Below are 18,184 nucleotides of genomic sequence, written 5' to 3' on the forward strand. Positions count from 1 at the left end.
TTTTTTTGCTATCTCTAAATATATCCTCTCATATATTAGACCTGTAGTCCAGATCTGATGCTCTCCCCTCACCCTGGTTACATCAGCTGCTTGCATATTCAGTAGAACTCTTTTTTCTCTAGGGGGGTTTTCTTTGACACCTTTTCACGGGCTCTACAGTCAGTCCCTGACTTAGGAAGCAGTCCAGCTCCTGGGAAACATTTTTTTTGTAAATTCAATTTCTAAGTCCAACAGTAAAAAAACTCCCAATGCATAAGAACAGTGTAAATAAACTATTTTTACTTGTACAGTAAGCATATAGCAGGGCAACTGTGAAAATGTCTGGCAGACACATGAGCTATTTCCGTGCTTTGTTTGCATGTTCATAGAGCAGGGTCCATTCGTGTCTGTGAAAGTTCTCAACTCAAATGTTCATAAGTCAGGGACTCATTGTATTTTTTTTGGTAATCGGCCATTCATGTGTTGAATGGTTTTGGTTAGCTATTGTGATTTTTATCTAACTGTAATATTGATCACTTTGTTTACTAATTCCACTGTTTTGTTATGTCATCTTTTTCTTTGTTTCCTCTGACCATTTTGTATAATTCAGTCATATGGTGTTGAATTTCATCTCTTTTGGTCCAATTGGGATCTACTTTGGAGGAGCTGGGAGTTTTTGGAGGCATTTTGCTGTCTTATTTTATATATATAATGTATGTATGTACTGTAATATACATGTACAAAATTATATACAATATATTATAATACATATTATTATATATAATATATATATATATATATATATATATATGCTGAGTCGAGGTCAAATAGGGTAAGGGAATTTGTTGTTGGTTTAAAAATCTCTCAGATTGTGCTATCTATTGATGTGACCTTGGTTGTATTTGCAAAGATGTATTGTCTCTTACTTGGATCTATTTAGTTTAATATGATTGGTCTTGGTCACTGTGTTAGAAGGAGAAAATTCTTAGTGGTTATAGCAGCTACATTAGGTCCAAGTATATATCAATTACAAACATTAAAATTTATTTTGATGATTTCACCCTTTTATCAAGCCCCTTACTGGCTTTACTGTACTGGTATTAGTCTTTTATCCTAGATTTAGGGGAGGGAGAAAGAGGTTAGGTCAGTTAGAAGAGGAGATAAGAGAAATGTCAATAGGTGAAAAATAGGGAGGAAGTCAGGCCCCAATGGATTTATTTTTATACTTGGAGTAAAAGTCTAATGTTGAGGGCATTTGAGAGCATATTTGTGGAGACAGGAAGACAGATGAAGAGGTAGGGAAGTATAATTAGAGATTGTGGGAAGCTTTGACATTGTATTTAGTTTTGTTTGGATGTTCTAAGCATGGTTTTGGTACCATGAATAGTACTATTAAATTGAAGCATTTGTTTGTCCTTGTCTCTTACACATATACAGACATCTCTTCCTCCTTTTTTCTTCTTTTTTGAGAAAGAGTCTCTCTATGTAATCCAGGCTGGCCTTGAACTTCCTATGTAGCCCAAGCTGGCCTTAAACTGTGGCAGTCCTCTTGCCTCAGCCTCTCCTGAGTGCTTGGATTACAGGTATGAGTCACCACACCTGGCTGTACAGGCACCTCTTTTATATATTCTATATGAAAAGTGGAGAGAAGGAGAGGAAAGGTAAGGAGATAAGAAAAATGAGGAAGAGAGAAGAAATATGAATAAGGAGGAAAGAAAGTTTAAAAAGACCAACAGATGAAGCAGAATAAAGAAAAAAACTGAAAGAAATAATAATAATGAAGAAGCTAGACATCCTCCACCCCTAAGGAAACAAACAAATAACCCTCACACAGCTATACTAGCATAGAACAAAAGGATCCACACAATTCACTTTATGCTACAGTCATAATTTGATTGTGAGCAGGCGAGACATGCCCTCCGCACAAGGACTGCTTAACTGCCTGTCTTGGAGAAGTGAAGGCTACTGATCTGGATGACTCTGGATCTGCCTCCTGCCTGCTAGCTGTGCTTTGGAGTGGCTAACTGCAGGCCTCTGTCTCTGCGCCAAATCTACCACATCAATTCATTTGACAGGAAGATGATGTGGCATAGTTTACTAACCTCCAGTCTCCAGTGACTTCTGCCAGGATTTCCCACTGCCATGTCCTTCACTGCAGAGCAGATCCCACCATCGTCTCTTTGTTTGCCCTCCATGGGCTTTCTGCCTAGGGCATCTCTAGCTACAATCACTCTGACTAGGCACCACTTTCTTTTTTACATTTTTATTGGTACATACATGATTGTATTTCTTGTGGAGAGTTTGTACATGTGTATAATATATCTGAAATCTTTTTGCATCTCTTATCCTTCCCCCATCTCCATCTTTTGGTTCTCCTTCCCTTTTGCAAAAGATCTACCTCCTTATTTCTCATTATCTATTTCTAAATTTTGCTCTTTATTTGTATTTTGGTTTCTCATATAGTGAAACCATGTGGTATTTAAGCTTGTGGTTTGATTTATTTCACTTAACATTAGGGCTGCCATGCAGAAAGGTAAATTTGAGTAATTTGGAGGCAAATTGTTCTGACCACAAGTGTTCTGACCATAGTCCTTTATCCATACCTGTCCCAAGGGCTCCACTGTCTGACCTGCAGATCTTGGCACAGGCCCTAGGCTCTGTGGAGGGCCACTGTTTGCCTGTGTGACATCTTGGGAAGTAAGCAGAATTTCCTGCTCTCTTAAATCTCTCTGGTTTGGGGAAGCAGTAGGATAGCAACCGCTGTGGTGTGGCTCTGTTAACTCCCCGCTACACGCCATCTCTCTAGGAATACGACCTTTGGTTCCCCACCAGTGAGTTCCGCATTGCCTACTCACAGTGTCCATCCACTGTCTACTCAAGTAGCTTGTTAGTGTGGAATGGTGGGGAGTGGGAAGCACACCTCAGGGACACAGAGGTCCCTGGTGTTTGAGTGGACAGTGTGAGTGTGCTGGGGGGCATTGTCTGTTTTAGTGCTACATGATCTTTTTTTTCCTTTTGTTCACTAGTTGCTGTCTGCAGCTTCCTTGGGGCGCTGATTGCAGTTAACTCCCACACTGGGTTTTCTCTTTCAGGTAGGCAGGAGGGACAGTACATAGGGAGCCCGCCTCAGGCATCCGGCCACTGCAGTGCTGCAGTGCTGGCTCCTTCCCTCATGATGTCAGGACTACTCCCAGTGCGATCACTGGGTAAAAGTGCAGGAGAGCTGCAGACAGCAGAGCTGCCTCCCCCTTCTGTCTGTCAATATCCCCAGTATTTTACTTGACCTAGGGGATTTGTCCTTGAAGTTTCTTTTGTATATCTGGTTATGTTTGCCTCCTGTTTCAAAATGCCTGCAATATCCCGTGTCTCTCCTCACAGTTTCTCTCATGCACTTCTAACTTTAACGGGTCATGTCAGAATCTATTCTTGCTGTATGTTTTAAACTTCATTTGACAATTTCTGTGAATTGAGCATTTTACTGTGACACATAAAACTTCCAGTTTTCCGCATAGTTAGTGTTTTATCTGGAGGCTAACATTGTTGGGAGGTACGGTTCCCCAACTCAGCCTTACCCTCTTTGGGGATCTAGTTACTCAGAAGGAGCATGCATGCTGTTGCCCCCAGGAATAAACTCTTCTGCAGTGGAGGAAGAATGTTTAACTTGCTCACTCCTTTGTTTTCATGCCAGCTAGATCTTCCAATTTAACCTTTATGGATAATAAGGATGATATTTTGAACTCTTGTAAGTCACTACTTAATTTTATTTCTAATTTGTTTAACATCTAGGTATGAAATAAGAATGCTACTTATTGGGGCTTTTTAGGTTACCTAGCTCTCTTCACCCTACATTTGGGATAAATGAGGCCCCTGGAGTCCAAAAAAAGTTTAGATTGACCTTACTACCAGAGTGGGTAGAGGGGAATTCTCTTTTCTTTAACACATGAGGTGGCGCCTTTATTGCTCAGCTGTGCTCCATGTGGGATTTGTCAAATTGGGGGCTCAGTGGCCCCCCTGTTATCATATGTTCTGGTTTTGGAAAACTCTTGGCCACTATGTCTTAGTTACTTTCCTCATTGCTGAGATAAAATGCCATATACCTTAGGTTAAAGGAGGAAAGATTTATTTCAGCTCACAGTTTATGGGGCTTGCAGTCTGTAGTCAGCTGGCTCTCAGACAGCGTGGTATAGCAGAGAGGCGTCACAGTAGAGAAATAGTTTCTGATGTGTTAAGGAGAAGTTAACAAGTAGCAGCAACAAGCTGCCTTCTCTCTCCCTCTTTCTTTCTATTCCATCCGGGCTATAGGACTATTGATTGGTGCCACCCATACCCAAGGTGGGCCTTCCATTATCCACAGCCAGGCCTATGCTAATTCCAATTAGTATACTAATTTAGTGTGACACACCCTTATCCCAGTATCACACACTTAATCCACATTCACATTCCTAGATCCAGCCACCTCTGAACACGTGACGCTTTAGTGAGGGGAGATCTCCATACAAGCTATAACAGTCTATGAACCATTCTATGAGCTTCAGAGCACTCCGCTCTGGGCTTAATTATCTCCTCCCTAATATCTGTGTGAACCATGGCCAATCACAGTTGGGAAGGATGCATCCCTGTCTGGGTTTAGGGAAGCTCATTTTTTGCTAGCTCTTAGGAATGATTCTACCTTATGTGAATCCTGGTTCTGAGTTAATACTCAGGCTAAGTAAAAATAGTGCCCCTATTTCCTCAGGAGCAGGCAATATAATCCTTTGACCCTGTACTGTATTTATGTAATTCTTAATCTCTCTCTCTCTTTCTCCGGTTAACTTAGTGCTAAGACCACAACACTTTACTTATTTTTAAGTACATGATCTCTCTTAATATACTTTTGGAATCCTGGTTTTTAACAGTGAGATGCCATAATCTCTGCTCTCCATTCCTTTCCTTGCACTTACATAAGTGCTAAAATTTTGTTCCTGAATTTTCTATAAGAAAAGAATGTTTTAATCTTTTGACTTGAACTATAATGACATTTATCATTCCATTAAAACAAGTGTAGAAGGAGGAGGTCCAAGATGACCTGATTTCAGTGACATAAATAACATCGTTACAAACCTGGACACTTTTTTCTCTGCTTTGCTCAACATTGGCTTTCATATGGCTTGGATACTCACATCCAACTTCATTGTTATCCACACACAGGAAGATGGAGAAGCAGGAAGCTTCTTTCTGTTTGCATGCCTGTGTCCAAATTAAGGTGGGAAATGCTTGTTAGAAACCTTTTAGTACTTTGCTACTCAGATCACAGCATCATCTACTACCTGTGAAATAATTAAAATTCAATGTTCCAGGTCTTATCCTCATTACTAATGCATATTCTACATTTTAACAAGTCCCTCAGGTAATTTTCATGCACAATAAAGTTTGAAATTCACTGCTCTAATAGATGTTTCCCTGTATTTTCGCTTGGGACTTGGTGACTGAGAACTATATCATTTCCTGCTAAGGTCAGCATCCTCAATGACTTCTTTTCTTCCTAGCAGGTTCCACCCTTAAAGTTCCTATACCACCTCCCACATCACTGAGGACCTAGCTCCTAATGCAGAGACTAGGGGGCACATACTCAAACTGCATCCAAACCATATTACTGCCATCTTCATTGTTTTTAGAGATTAGCTGCCTTCAGGAAGCAAAGGTCCTACTCTGGGTATGGTGAGGTTGGAGAACTACCATTGTCCAAAGCTGCTGGGATTAGGTAGGTGATTTTCTTCTTTCATTACTGGATTCTCTTGGGTTCTTTAGGACTAGATTATTTTTTCCTTCTCATTTGAAGGAAAAATTTCTGTATTTTAATTAGTTATGGGATGAGGTGAGATGAGATGAAATGAAGAAGAGTGGAGAAAAGAAGGGTGCTAGGTTTTGTTCAATCACTGGGTACCTGGGTCTTTATTTGCTGGAATGTCCTTGTGAAAACCATGTGTAGGTGAATCATGGATAAATATACTTTTTAAAGTATATAAGTTAGAAGAGATAGTTGAAGGAATTACATGTACCTGGATTTCTGGGAAATATTTGAATTAATTTATGAATCTGCTCCTAACAGATTTTGAAGTTTAATCTCTTTTGATAGTTGATTTGGAGCCAATGGTTTAATTCTTCTGCAAAGTAAATTGAATAAAGTGAACCCAGTTCTGAGGTGTAATTTCTCAAGTTGCCCTATTTTCTTAGCTGAGACAAACATTTGTTAAACTAATGGGAAACAATTGCCCAATAAAACAGACTTAATTTCTTCCAGAGTTAGTACTTTGCTTAGGATTAAATTTTCCTTGGCAAGCTCAACTATGAACTGAGTAGAAAAAGGTCAAGGGAAGAATCTATTCACTAGAAAAAGTAGATTTTGCAGGATAGAAGCAATTTGAAGGCGAGAAATGTGGGTCAGTATAATAACATTTAGAATTTTCACATCAACTTTCTTGAAAAAGAATGCTTTGGCTTGGGTGTAACTCACTGGAAAGCAAATTTCCTTTATAGCCCAACAAGTGTGCAATGCAAGTAGGAAAGGGCTAGAGAAAGAATATATTCTAAATTGATACTACTCAACATATGTTAGAGAAAGATTCTGTTGATATGGTACTCAGACTAGCAATGCACTCTCATGCTGGGGTTAGTATCTACAGAGGATATATTACAATGAGTAATATGTTGAATACACCTAGAATATGATTAAAATAAAGCCATTTATCACAGTTCTATAACTAATCTCTGAGTTATTCTTTCCAGTCTTTTATATGAATATAAATCATGTCATAGTTGTACAAAAAGAAAAAATTGTTTTTATAGATCTTTTAAGAACAGTGAGAACTTTAAAGTGTCTATGAATTTTAGTGAGTAAAAAGAAATGAGTAATGTGGTTCAGGGTAAGTGGTGAAGGGCAAGAGACTTACAGACTGGATTCTCAGCACACAGAGGGGGAGTCAAACAACCAGATGGATCTTTAAGTGTGTTCTTGTCACCAGGAAGATGGAGGTCAGTCTTCAGTGCTTTCCAGTTCCAGGACATTCCTTGCTTTTTCCCACACATGCCCTGTGCTCACCTGTTGAACACTAGTGCTTTAGTGTTCTTCACTCACAGATCTGAGCACTCTGTGAAAAAATCTTGACCCTGGTTTAAGATAAAGATAAAAACCTACCTCTTCCAAAGTCTTCCCTGAGCATTCCTGCAAGGAGAAATTGTTTTGGGGCTGGGGATTTAGCTCAGTGGCTGGGGATTTAGCTCAGTGGCCCAATGTTAGCTCTCTTTGAAAAGCTGAAATGATTGTTGTGCCCATCTACATACCATCAATCCTAAAATTATTAATTTGATAAAACTGAAACTTACATGTTTGTCAAAATGAAAACTGCTTCAAAATTTTCTGATCACAAAAGGCCGTGGAAATTCTACTTATTTTGATTTTGTGCCTTTTTCTGGCTGTGTCCTCACCCAAATTTAATCTCTTGCTGCGATACTCCCCCAACATTGGTAGCCCATAATAGCAAGGGCTTTATGTCACTTCTTTAATGTTAAATATTTGAATATTTTCATAATTAGAAAATGAAAGGGCCTACTAATATTCAGTAGTTGTCATCACAGGTTTATATAACATTAGGTCAGAAAAAGTATTGAATGATCATTAGTTCAGATCCCTATTTACAGAAGGTCACTGAAGTGAAATATATTTTGCAAGCCACAGATATTATGTGGAATAGCTGAGGCTAAAATTTAAATATTGAATTAATTTTGTTCCTACCTCTACATACTGTCTGTATTTTTTTTTTTTCCTGTTTTGGAGGCTAGGGTTGCCATGTTTAAAGAATAAAAATATATACAGGATTTTGGATCCACTTATAAAACATCATCTGTGGTTTAGCTGAACATTCAAATTTAACTGGGTATCCTGTATTTTAACAGACAAGCCTATGGGAGAGGATAGCAGATATTTAATTAGCACTGTGATAATTGGTTTTGGTAATATAATTTAGCTGAGGCTGAAGCATATTTCTGCAACTTTAAAATACTTTTTATATGAATATTGGCAGGTTTTTATGCTTTTATGATTGAAAAACCAAAGAGTGGAGAGGTCCCATTTTCAGTGCCAATAATAGAACATTGAAATGAAGCTGTGGATCAAGGAACAGATGTATTAGAATGTGATTTTCTTTTGAATAGTCCATAATTCCTTTGGATTTTGTTATGGTTTGTGTCTAGATGTCTCCCTAAAGCCTCATGAGGTCATAAAGCTTTTTCAAAGGTGGCTGAAGGTAGAGTGTGTGATGCTGGGATTAAGGGTGGATGATTAGTAAATCACTCCACTGATTGGGTTGGCATAGTTTTGGCTAGGTTTAAGAGTGTGAGTGCTACATCCTCTCTAGGGCAAGTAACCTGCATACAGTATAAGGGACAGAAGGAGCCTTGTCTCCCTCCCCTTTGTTGCCTTGCTACTTTCTGCCCACTGTGAACTGTTCTCTGTAAAGTCACCCTTCCTTGGAACCAGCCAGTTATGGACTGAAACCTCTACAAACTGTGAGCAAGATAAACCTTTCACCCCTTAACTCTTGTGTGTTGGGTATTTTGTCTCAGAAAGGAGAGAAAAGTAACTAAGACAGGTTTCTTTTGTTTGTATTGTTGTTTCATTTCCTCTTCTTGAAGAGGGTGGAAACCTTCTTTTGTGTGTGCTGGTGTATATGAAGCACTTGTTTCAAGGGGAACTCTACGTGGGAGGTAAAGACAAGGAGAAGTCTGCAAAATGGTGGAGAGCAGGGAGTGGGTAGCCAGGCAGGCTGTGGCTGATAGGTGACCTGGTGCTGCTCAAATATGAAGTCGTCCCTTCCTTTCTTATCTCCTCCTCTCACTGGCTGGTCTGGCTTGATTTTGTAGATATTCCTTACTTTCTACCAACCTGAGCAAATAATATTTAAGTCTTATTGTTGAGAATTACTGTTGCCTTTTCCCATTCTTTTTTCAGGAAAGACTTATTTTCCCTCTGCTTTGGCAGTGGAGTTTTCTCCCTCTCTGTGTACCATACTTGCTGCTTGGATTGTCTCACTGCTCAGCTGATCTTTAAGAACAAGAACTTTCTCATCTTTCTGCCATATACAATCGTGTGCGTGTGTGTGTGTGTGTGTGTGTGTGTGTGTGTGTGTGATGGATATGTGATTTCTACCCCATGTAGATACAAAATTTAGGCGTATTAACCTCCAAATTGTTCTAAGTTTTTGTTTTTCTCATCATGTGACTTACCACTAAGAAAGGAAAGATTGCCCATAAAAGAAACATTACCTTTTCTAATCAGTCGATTATGGTTCCTCAGAATCCATTCACACCTCTCAGTGTGGTACTGCAGAGTTTGGGTTACTACCAGGATACAATTGCATCTGCCCTTGGTTGCTTATTTTTCAGATTCTGCACCTTCCTTGAGAGTCATGGTTTGCAACTAAGCTCAGAATCTGTGAAGAGCAGTATCTTCTGGTTTTGCTCCTTTTAAAATTGAAATTGAACACTTTAATGCTAATCTTTGCAGAAAGATATTCCCTTTTGCATTTTTATTTTCCTAGTTCTCATGGAGAAGATCTCAAATTCTCAAGTTTGTGGTCTGCAGGGTTCCTAAAGATACAGGATATAAAATATTAGTTTTTTTGTGTTTTATTCCTCTTTCAGGGAAGGCATATTCTGATTCAGAGGCCTTCAAGTCATTTTGTATAGACCCAAAAGCCTGCATATATAGATTGTACAAGTCAACAGCATTTATGTAGAGGTGACTACAGTATAAAGCATGAAAATAAATCGTCATGCAAATGATTTCAAGTGGGCATGTAGTCAGTTAATTTTCTTCCTCTCAAAGCATTTTACAATTTTCTTGTATAAATAGAATTTTTCAGTTAAATCACTCCATGGATAGATACTTATAATTGCTTTCTTTTTTTCCAATGAAGTCCTTCCAACTATTAGTATGTGTACAGCCTGAAGCTAAATATCTCTTTTGCTTATACATTTGGAATAGGACAATAGACTGCCTTATATTTACTGATCCCTTGTGTGCATAAAGAGAAGTATACTTGATTTGGAAAGTTTGAAAAATGGAAAAGCAATTTGAACTTTTGTAAACAATTTGGGAGTGATGAAATTATAGTATAAACTTTTAAATTAAATACAAAATAAACTGAATTAGTCCTGTGTTTGGAGATGTTTACTATCAAATTGAAGAAACCAAGCATACTATAGATTATAGAGACCTGCCAGGTGAATTAGCCATGACCCCGGGGCAGTTGGAGAGAAACATTTGAGAACATTCAGATTTCTAGATTTCTTAGATGCGATTTGGAGGATATTTGAGAGCACCTTATCAAAACTGAATACTCAAGAAGTAGAGATCAGAAAGTCAAAGGTCAATATTGAAATAGAGGCAATGTCAAAGCTAATTTTAGGATCTCTTGTCAGAGCTTGAAATATTTTCTTCTTATTAGCTTGTCCAGTACTTTTCTGTTAGAATGTTCAAGGCCCAAACTTGGTATTTCCTTATGTCTCTTCCTGATTTGGGACTCATATGAATATAGAATGCCTGGTTTGTGTCCCGCCCATAGTGTTTGAATTAAGCTTTATAATTTAAACTAGTTATATTAAAAAATAAGTCAGAAACTTTTAGTTTAGTAAGTAGTTTAAAAGCAATATCTTTGAAACTTTGAAATGTCTAAGATACAAATGGCAGATTTAAAAATTATTTTCATAACTAGCTCAAAAGCAATGTTTAAACTTGTATGTACTATGAATGTCATTGCCAAAAATTCATCATTCTACCTCTTTAAAGAAATTTGCTGTTTTGTGTATCTTTGGGAAATGTAGATGATCTAAAGAAGTCTTGTGCCCAAAAGTATAAATCATTTGTATGATAGAGACAAGTTGGTATATAGCACCACAATAGTGAGGCAGATTTCACAAAAAACTGGGCAAATACATTTCCTGGAAGAAAACTAACAAACAAAGCTGGAAGAAAACAGATGGCAAACTTCTGGCATTTTATTTTCAGAACAGTTGTTCCAGGATAGATGTGTCAGATATAAACTCATATTTCATTTTACCATTCAAATTACACTTTAAATTCCAATTCATCTTCAAATGGTTCTTTTATTATGAATTTCAGTCATGGATTTGAACACTATTGATTCAGCATCCTTCAGAAAATATTGCAGTTATAGTGCATTTTGTATTTGTGGCCCAGCTTTTACAAAAAAAAGCTTTAAAGTGCTTTATCTTAGAGAATTTCTCTCTTTTGATGAAATAGTGCCAGTAACTACTCAGTTGCCTAACCTTGGAAACAAAAACAAAGATTGTAGTAAGTGCCATACTCTCCCTTACCTCCCTTTATCTTGTTATTAGGAGATTCATCTTTTAATTCTTCCAATCCTTACTTGTATGTGTGTGTGTGTGTGTGTGCGCGTGTATGTAGAGAGTGTAAATGACAACAGTTTTACTGACTTACAATAAAATATTTAAAATTAATTTTTATTTACATACATTAAGTATACATATTTATGAGGTAAAATGTGATGTTTTCATTCAGGTATGTATTGATTAACTTAGTTATGGTGACTACATAAGAAAAACCTCTTGTAACTACTTTGAGATGTGTAATGAATGCATTGTTGTTTAACTGTGTTTGTTCCGTTGAACCACAGAGCACCAGAGCTTGTTCCTTTTATCTGTCTATAACCGTTGATGAACCCTTCCTCATCTACTCACCGACCTTCCTGGTCTGTAATAGTCACCATTCTATTCTCAACTTCTGTGAAATCGACTTTTTAAGAGTCCACATATGAAGATTATAAAAGGTGGGAAGGAGATCATGCAACTACGCAGTGTTTGCATTTCTGTGCTTGATTTATGTCACTTCACATAGTGATTTCCAAGCCCATCTACACCATCCCAGATGACAAGATTTCACGAATTTTGATGGCTATAGTATTCCACTATATATATATGCCTCTTTGCCTTGATTATTTCATTTTCCTGGGTATCTTCTCAATACTATGGTTGCTGGATTGTATGCTAGTTTGATTTTTAGTTTTTTGAGAACTATATCCTGTTTTCTATAATGGCCATATTAACTTATGTTCTTAAGCATATGAAACATGTTAATAGCATATGAGACTTACCCTTGGTGTGCATCTTTGTCAGCATTTTTCTTTTAGTTTTGATAACAGCCATTTTAACTGGAGTAAGGCTCATCACAGCTTTGGTTTTCATTTCTCTATTTGTTGGTCATGTTTTCTTTTTCTATCCCCCCTTTTTTGTTTGTTTTTTAAAGGGTCTTGCTATGTAGTCTAGGCTGGCCTTGAACTCACTATCTAGCCCAGGCTGACCTAGAACAAATGGCAATACTCTCATCTCAGCCTTCCAAATGCAAGTGCTGGGATCACAGGCATATACCACCATGCTTGGCTATGTTTTCTTTTGAGGAAAGTCTATTCAGATTTTTATCCTACTTTTGATTGGATTTTTTTGAGATGTAGTCTGCTTGCTCATGCTGGTCTTGAACTCATGATTCTCCTGCCTCATCCTCCTGTGCAGCTGTGGTATTTGTTTATTCTTTTTGCTTTGTTTTTCCTATTTTAATCAAATCTTTGATTTACCAAAAAATGGTTTATTCAGTGTCAGAATTTGACTGATGTCATTTTTTCTACTTAAACTTTTGTAATTACTCTCCATTATCTGATAGAACGTAACATTTCCCTGAATTGCAAGGGACATCTTGTTTCAGCCCTTCTCATCTTAGCAACTTCTTCCTGTGCTCTGCTTATCACTAGAACATCCCATTCTTAGCCTTTCTCCAAGAGGATCGCTTCCTCTCCATCCAGGAAATACGTAATGATGCTTCAGATCTTAGCTTCTATACCCACTTTTTGGATATTGATTCAAGACTTCTCAAAACACTTAAGGTCTACATTTCCTGAGATACCGATGTAATTTCTACTTATTCATGATATATTATTATTATTTTCATACTTATCTCTACATTAGATTACAAACTCATTGATGGAAAAGGCTCTATCTTGTCTCTCTTGCACATTGTAAGAATAACATACTGTATAAGCCTTTGTTGAAGAAATGAATAAATCAGCTAATCTCTAATATGAATCCCTGCAAGGACAAACTGGGAATAATATAAACTCTTCATGATAAAAATTAGGTAATATTTTCCCTTTGATTTTGTTATCTTAGATTTATGCATTTCTTCTCCAAATTGAGTAATCTATGAACAAGAAACTATTTGTCTCTCTCTGCATCTTTCATACAAATGAGACATTTGTAGAAATTTAAGTTACCAAAATTCTCTTAGCTCTTGTGTAGTTATATTTGACTGACTGAGCTCAAATCTTTTGAAAATGTTTTAATTTTTGACTAACATATGTTAATTATACATATTAATGGGAGTCAGTGTGATATTTCCATACATATATATAACTCAAATCTTTTTTCCAATCTCTTTCTGTTTGAATTAATTTCTGAAATTACTATTAGAACTATCTTCTCTGAGATAAAATATAATTTTGTCTCTGTGGCTTAAAAATGTTCACTGATTCCCAGGGCCTACAATTATGGTAGCTCATTTTGTAAGACTCATGGCTACATTTTCCCTAACATATCTTTAATTTTATCACCTAAAGACCAAACCAAATCCATGCATACTCTGTATTATAATCATCCTAAATTGTCTTTCCCAAAGTATACTGTATATATAGATTCAGGCCTTTGCACAAATGCATCTCTTCTTGAGTTATGAACTCCTATGTATGTTTTAAACTTTAGCTTTATGTTAGGTCAATGCATCTGACCTAGTATGTTACTCTATCCTGTTATTTTTATTTGTGTTTTCACTCATTCCTCAAACTTTGTTCACCGAGCTTGTGTTAGAACTCGTTCTAGGAATCTGGGAAATAAAATATTACATGAAAATTGAATCCTCTTAGAATTCTTATAGCTGTGGTTAAATAAGTAGGTAGCATCATCTAGGAAGTTTTTAAGTACTAACAGTACCATACTCTTAATAGTATACAATTTGCCTGAATTTTCTTTTACAAACCTCTTTATTTACGAATCGAGTATAAAATTTCTATTTTACAAGTTTCCAGAAATACCCTCTTTATACCTTGTGCCTCCATTTACTTTTCACCAACATTTACTCCAGTCTCTGAGACATATCTCAGTTTTCAGGACATAATTCTCAACCTCCACTAAGTTTAGGGGTTGAAATTTTCACAATTTCTTTTTTTGGTATTAGGGATTGAACCAAGAGTCTTTGCACTGAGCTACATCCTCATTCCTTTTTAGAATTTTGAGCCAGGTTCTTGCTAAGTTAGTAAGTTGCCCTGATGGGCCTTGAATTTGTGATCCTCTTGCTTCAGCCTCCCAGAGTGCTGGGATTACAGGCATGCACCACCATACCTGGCTTTCCACAAATCTTATATAGTATTTTAATGCTGGAGAGAATAACATAAATACACTGTTCTCTGAGGTATTTGCTGCTGTCACACACGCTGTTTGAATCTTACTTTTATACTTTATATTTTAATCATAACTGATGCACAGTTTTATAATTAAACTATCTCCCCCTTCTTGAAGACTTTTTGAAGACAGAAGCTTATCATTCATTTTTGTCCACTTCTGCACAGTGTGGTACTCGAAGTTATTTTTTAAAAAAATATGTGAATTGCTGAATGATCATTGCTGTTTCACTCTCGATTTAGAACCTCCAAAAGGTAGATGACACATAGTCTTTTTTGTGGCGGAAATTATAGCGTTCTTTTCCATTTGATTCACAACTAATTCAAGAAGAGTTCAAAATTCCATTTGGGTATGTGAATGTTACATTTTTATTCTTTGATACCAACAGATATAGGCATCTGATATTTTCCCGTAGTTTGGTGCTGTTTCCTCATCACTATCTTCTTCACTTCCTAGTTCGTCAGGTTTAGAAGTCTTCCTGAATCCCCGCTTCATACTTGCCTCAGCCTTTTGTCCTTACTGTTCTTGCTTCTTCCCCAATTTATTACTTGAATGGCTGTTTCTTGCTATTCCTGTTTTGATACAAAACCAACTAGTCAGACACATGTTCCCTACCTGCCTACCTACAGTGGCCACACTCCCATCCTCCTGCCATTTCCCCTTATGTGCTTATTTTGTTTTAAATAAGGTCTCACTTTATAGTTCAGGCTGGCCTTTACCTGAACTTTAGATCAGGCTAAACTTGAACTTGTGACGATCCTCCTGCCTCAGCCTCCTGAGTGCTGGCATTGATTACAGGTGTGCCCCACCATGCTTGGCTCTCATGTGACTGTTGTATAACTTTTAGCTCCTACTGGTTTCTGAATTACTCCTATTCACTAGTTTACCTGTTTATTTCTTTTCACTTTGTCTGGATTGTCAGAATGTAAGTGCTGTGTAGTTAGAGATTCTTCTTGCTAGCTATGGTACTTAGTATTTAGTGTTTAGTATTTAGTGGTATTTAGTATTTAATAGTTTAGTGACTATGGTATTTAGTATTTAGTGTTTAGTATAAGAAAAGCACTTAATAAATAAATACTCATTAAATACATACATATGAACATGAAAAATATTAATTTTAGTTGTATATGATTCTGGTATTTAAAACCAAAATGTCCTCTTAGTGTCTTTATAAAAAAATCAAGAATGAAGTAAATATAATAAAAATTTAATTATTTTCTTGTGTAGTAGAAAATTTACTACATGATATACATTAATATCCTAAATAACAATGAGCTAATTTGTGTGCTAAGTATTTTCTAGTAAAATAAAAACGAAATAGGATTGTAAAGGAGTCGTCATTGGCAGAAATAGCTGCACAAGCAGCACCTTGAGGTGGAATGGTCAGCAAACAGATGTACTTTCTATTTCAGAGATGGAAAGAGTAAGCAAATTTTATTTTTTCTAATTTAAGTGGAGAATATAATAATAAAAATTTTGTTTTTCTCATTTGCTTAAGTGTAGCTAATGCATGAAATTACAGGCTTTTTTTTGGCCTAATAAGGAGTTTAGAGCAATGACAATAAAGAAAATAAGACTCTTTACTTGTCTAAGTGCTTTCCTCAGGAGAAGTTTGCAGGTAGGTGATGGAGGGAAGGTTCTAAAAGTCAGATCAGTGAGTAAGAAACTGAAAGAGAATTTGTTTGTGAGCTTGTTTCACGTTCAGCAGGACATTCAGAGTCAATATAATGCTTACCATGTATTGAGAGCGATTGGAAGAAGTCTGTCTTTGGGTTTTGTTATGAGACAGCAACCAGATGCTCCATGAATACTGATGGAAAAGGTGGCTTAATGTTCAACCCACCCCTTTTATCTCTTGCGTTTTTCCCACTCTAGTTGCCCTTGTACATATGAACTCCACTGATAGGTTCTTCCCAAACTGGACAGTTTGATTTACTTTAGAAAACCTCATCAAACAAATACACTAATAAAGCTGGAATAAATATTTATTGCATAATGCATTATTAATCAAGCATACAAGTTGAATCAGAGTTTGTCTAAATGTTCACGATGAGCAGTTGAATAATCTGTTAGTAATAACACAAGTGTCACATTATATATAAATGTTCATTTATCAAAAATAGGTCTTAACTTGGAAGTCTAAATAAAAACAGTGTTTTCCAAACATTTTCTGGATTTTTTCTTGAGGAAAAACTAATTGAGTAGCTTTACACTGTTAACTTATGCAGTTCTAAAACTAATGACCATGGTATTCAGGGTGTTTCATTAGGTCAAAGAGAGATTTGGACACAGGCAGTTGAGCATATAGATTTTCTTTGACTCAGTTTTTGAAAAATTTAATAGTTAGATAGAAGAAATTTATCACATCCATAAACTCAAAAAGTAAGAAGTAAATAAAACTTTCAAGGTCAATGCCTCTGTATGGGATGGTGTAAATAAATACATAGAAGATAAATAAATATAAAGAAGAAATATAATGTAAGACTGATCAGGCTCACTTGAGTTCTTAAGTTATTCCCAACACATATACTAGTGTTAATTAATCATTGGTCTTTTCTGAAAAAAAAATCTCAGAAAAGGCAAAAACAGCACAACTAAAAGTATTTATTAAAGGCATAATTCATAGTCATCTAAATTCCGCAGAATATTATGTACACTCAGATGAGTTATAGGAGGATATGAAATGCTATATAGTAATTCATGAGCTGAAACCAAGGAAAAGAAAATGAAAAAACATAAAAACAAAGTAAAAAATTGCACAATCCCTACAACAGACTTTCTTAAAGTTTTTGAGTTTACAGTCCAACCTATCCTTTTTGGAATGTTATGACCAATTTATGAAAGACAAATGTCTTTCTCTCAGTGAATATTTTGATTTTTAAGTTATAAAATGTTTTTAAAAATCATTACATTACCCATGAGATGTATGAGGATGGAGGGAGAAGTCTTGAGTGTGTGCAGAAGAGTTTCTCTTTCATTGGTCTGTGAAAGTAAGAGATATCTTGCTCTCTAAAGATCAAGGTTATTTTCACTTGGTCCTGGACATCACACAGAGAAGAGGAAGAAACTCAAAGCTGGCAATGGTAGAAAGAAAATTTTGCTGTCTGGAACTGGCACATTAAGGAGGTCACCCAAGGAAAACTTTTGTTCCTTCATGACACAGGGGATGTATTCTCTGAAAAAACTGCCGGTGTGCAGCTGTTGCCCTTACAAGTATTTCCCTTTTCCTTCCTGACAGAAAAAAATATCTCAGAGATGGCCAGACCCTACGCATAACAGTGGTCATCTCTCCAGCTCTGGTGGCGTTACCTATGCTATCAGGCAGGCTGTTACCTAAGGATTAAGCCTGTGGTTACTTAGCAAATGAGTTACTCAGTTTAAAAACTGTTGCTTCTGAAAGAAATCCTGCCGTAATTGCAGTACATTCTGCTTCAACTGACCTTTCTTTTATTCCAGGAACAAAATGTCCCTTTTCTTTACTCTGCTAATCAAGTATTCATATGTGGTGTGTTTATCTAATCTTGTCCACTGCTTACCAGCTTTATAGTTGAAGGGATTGCTTTGTTCAGTCACTGCATGTGAGAATGTCCCATTTATTTCTCTTGAGTTAAACATTATGTTTTAGTTCATGCAGCAAGAAAGTCATTCAGTCTTCAACTGATGATTCCTAGCTAGGATTAAAATT

Source organism: Chinchilla lanigera, unplaced genomic scaffold (assembly GCF_000276665.1).
Source record: "Chinchilla lanigera isolate Chin_1 unplaced genomic scaffold, ChiLan1.0 scaffold00001, whole genome shotgun sequence".
Lineage (NCBI taxonomy): Eukaryota > Metazoa > Chordata > Mammalia > Rodentia > Chinchillidae > Chinchilla > Chinchilla lanigera.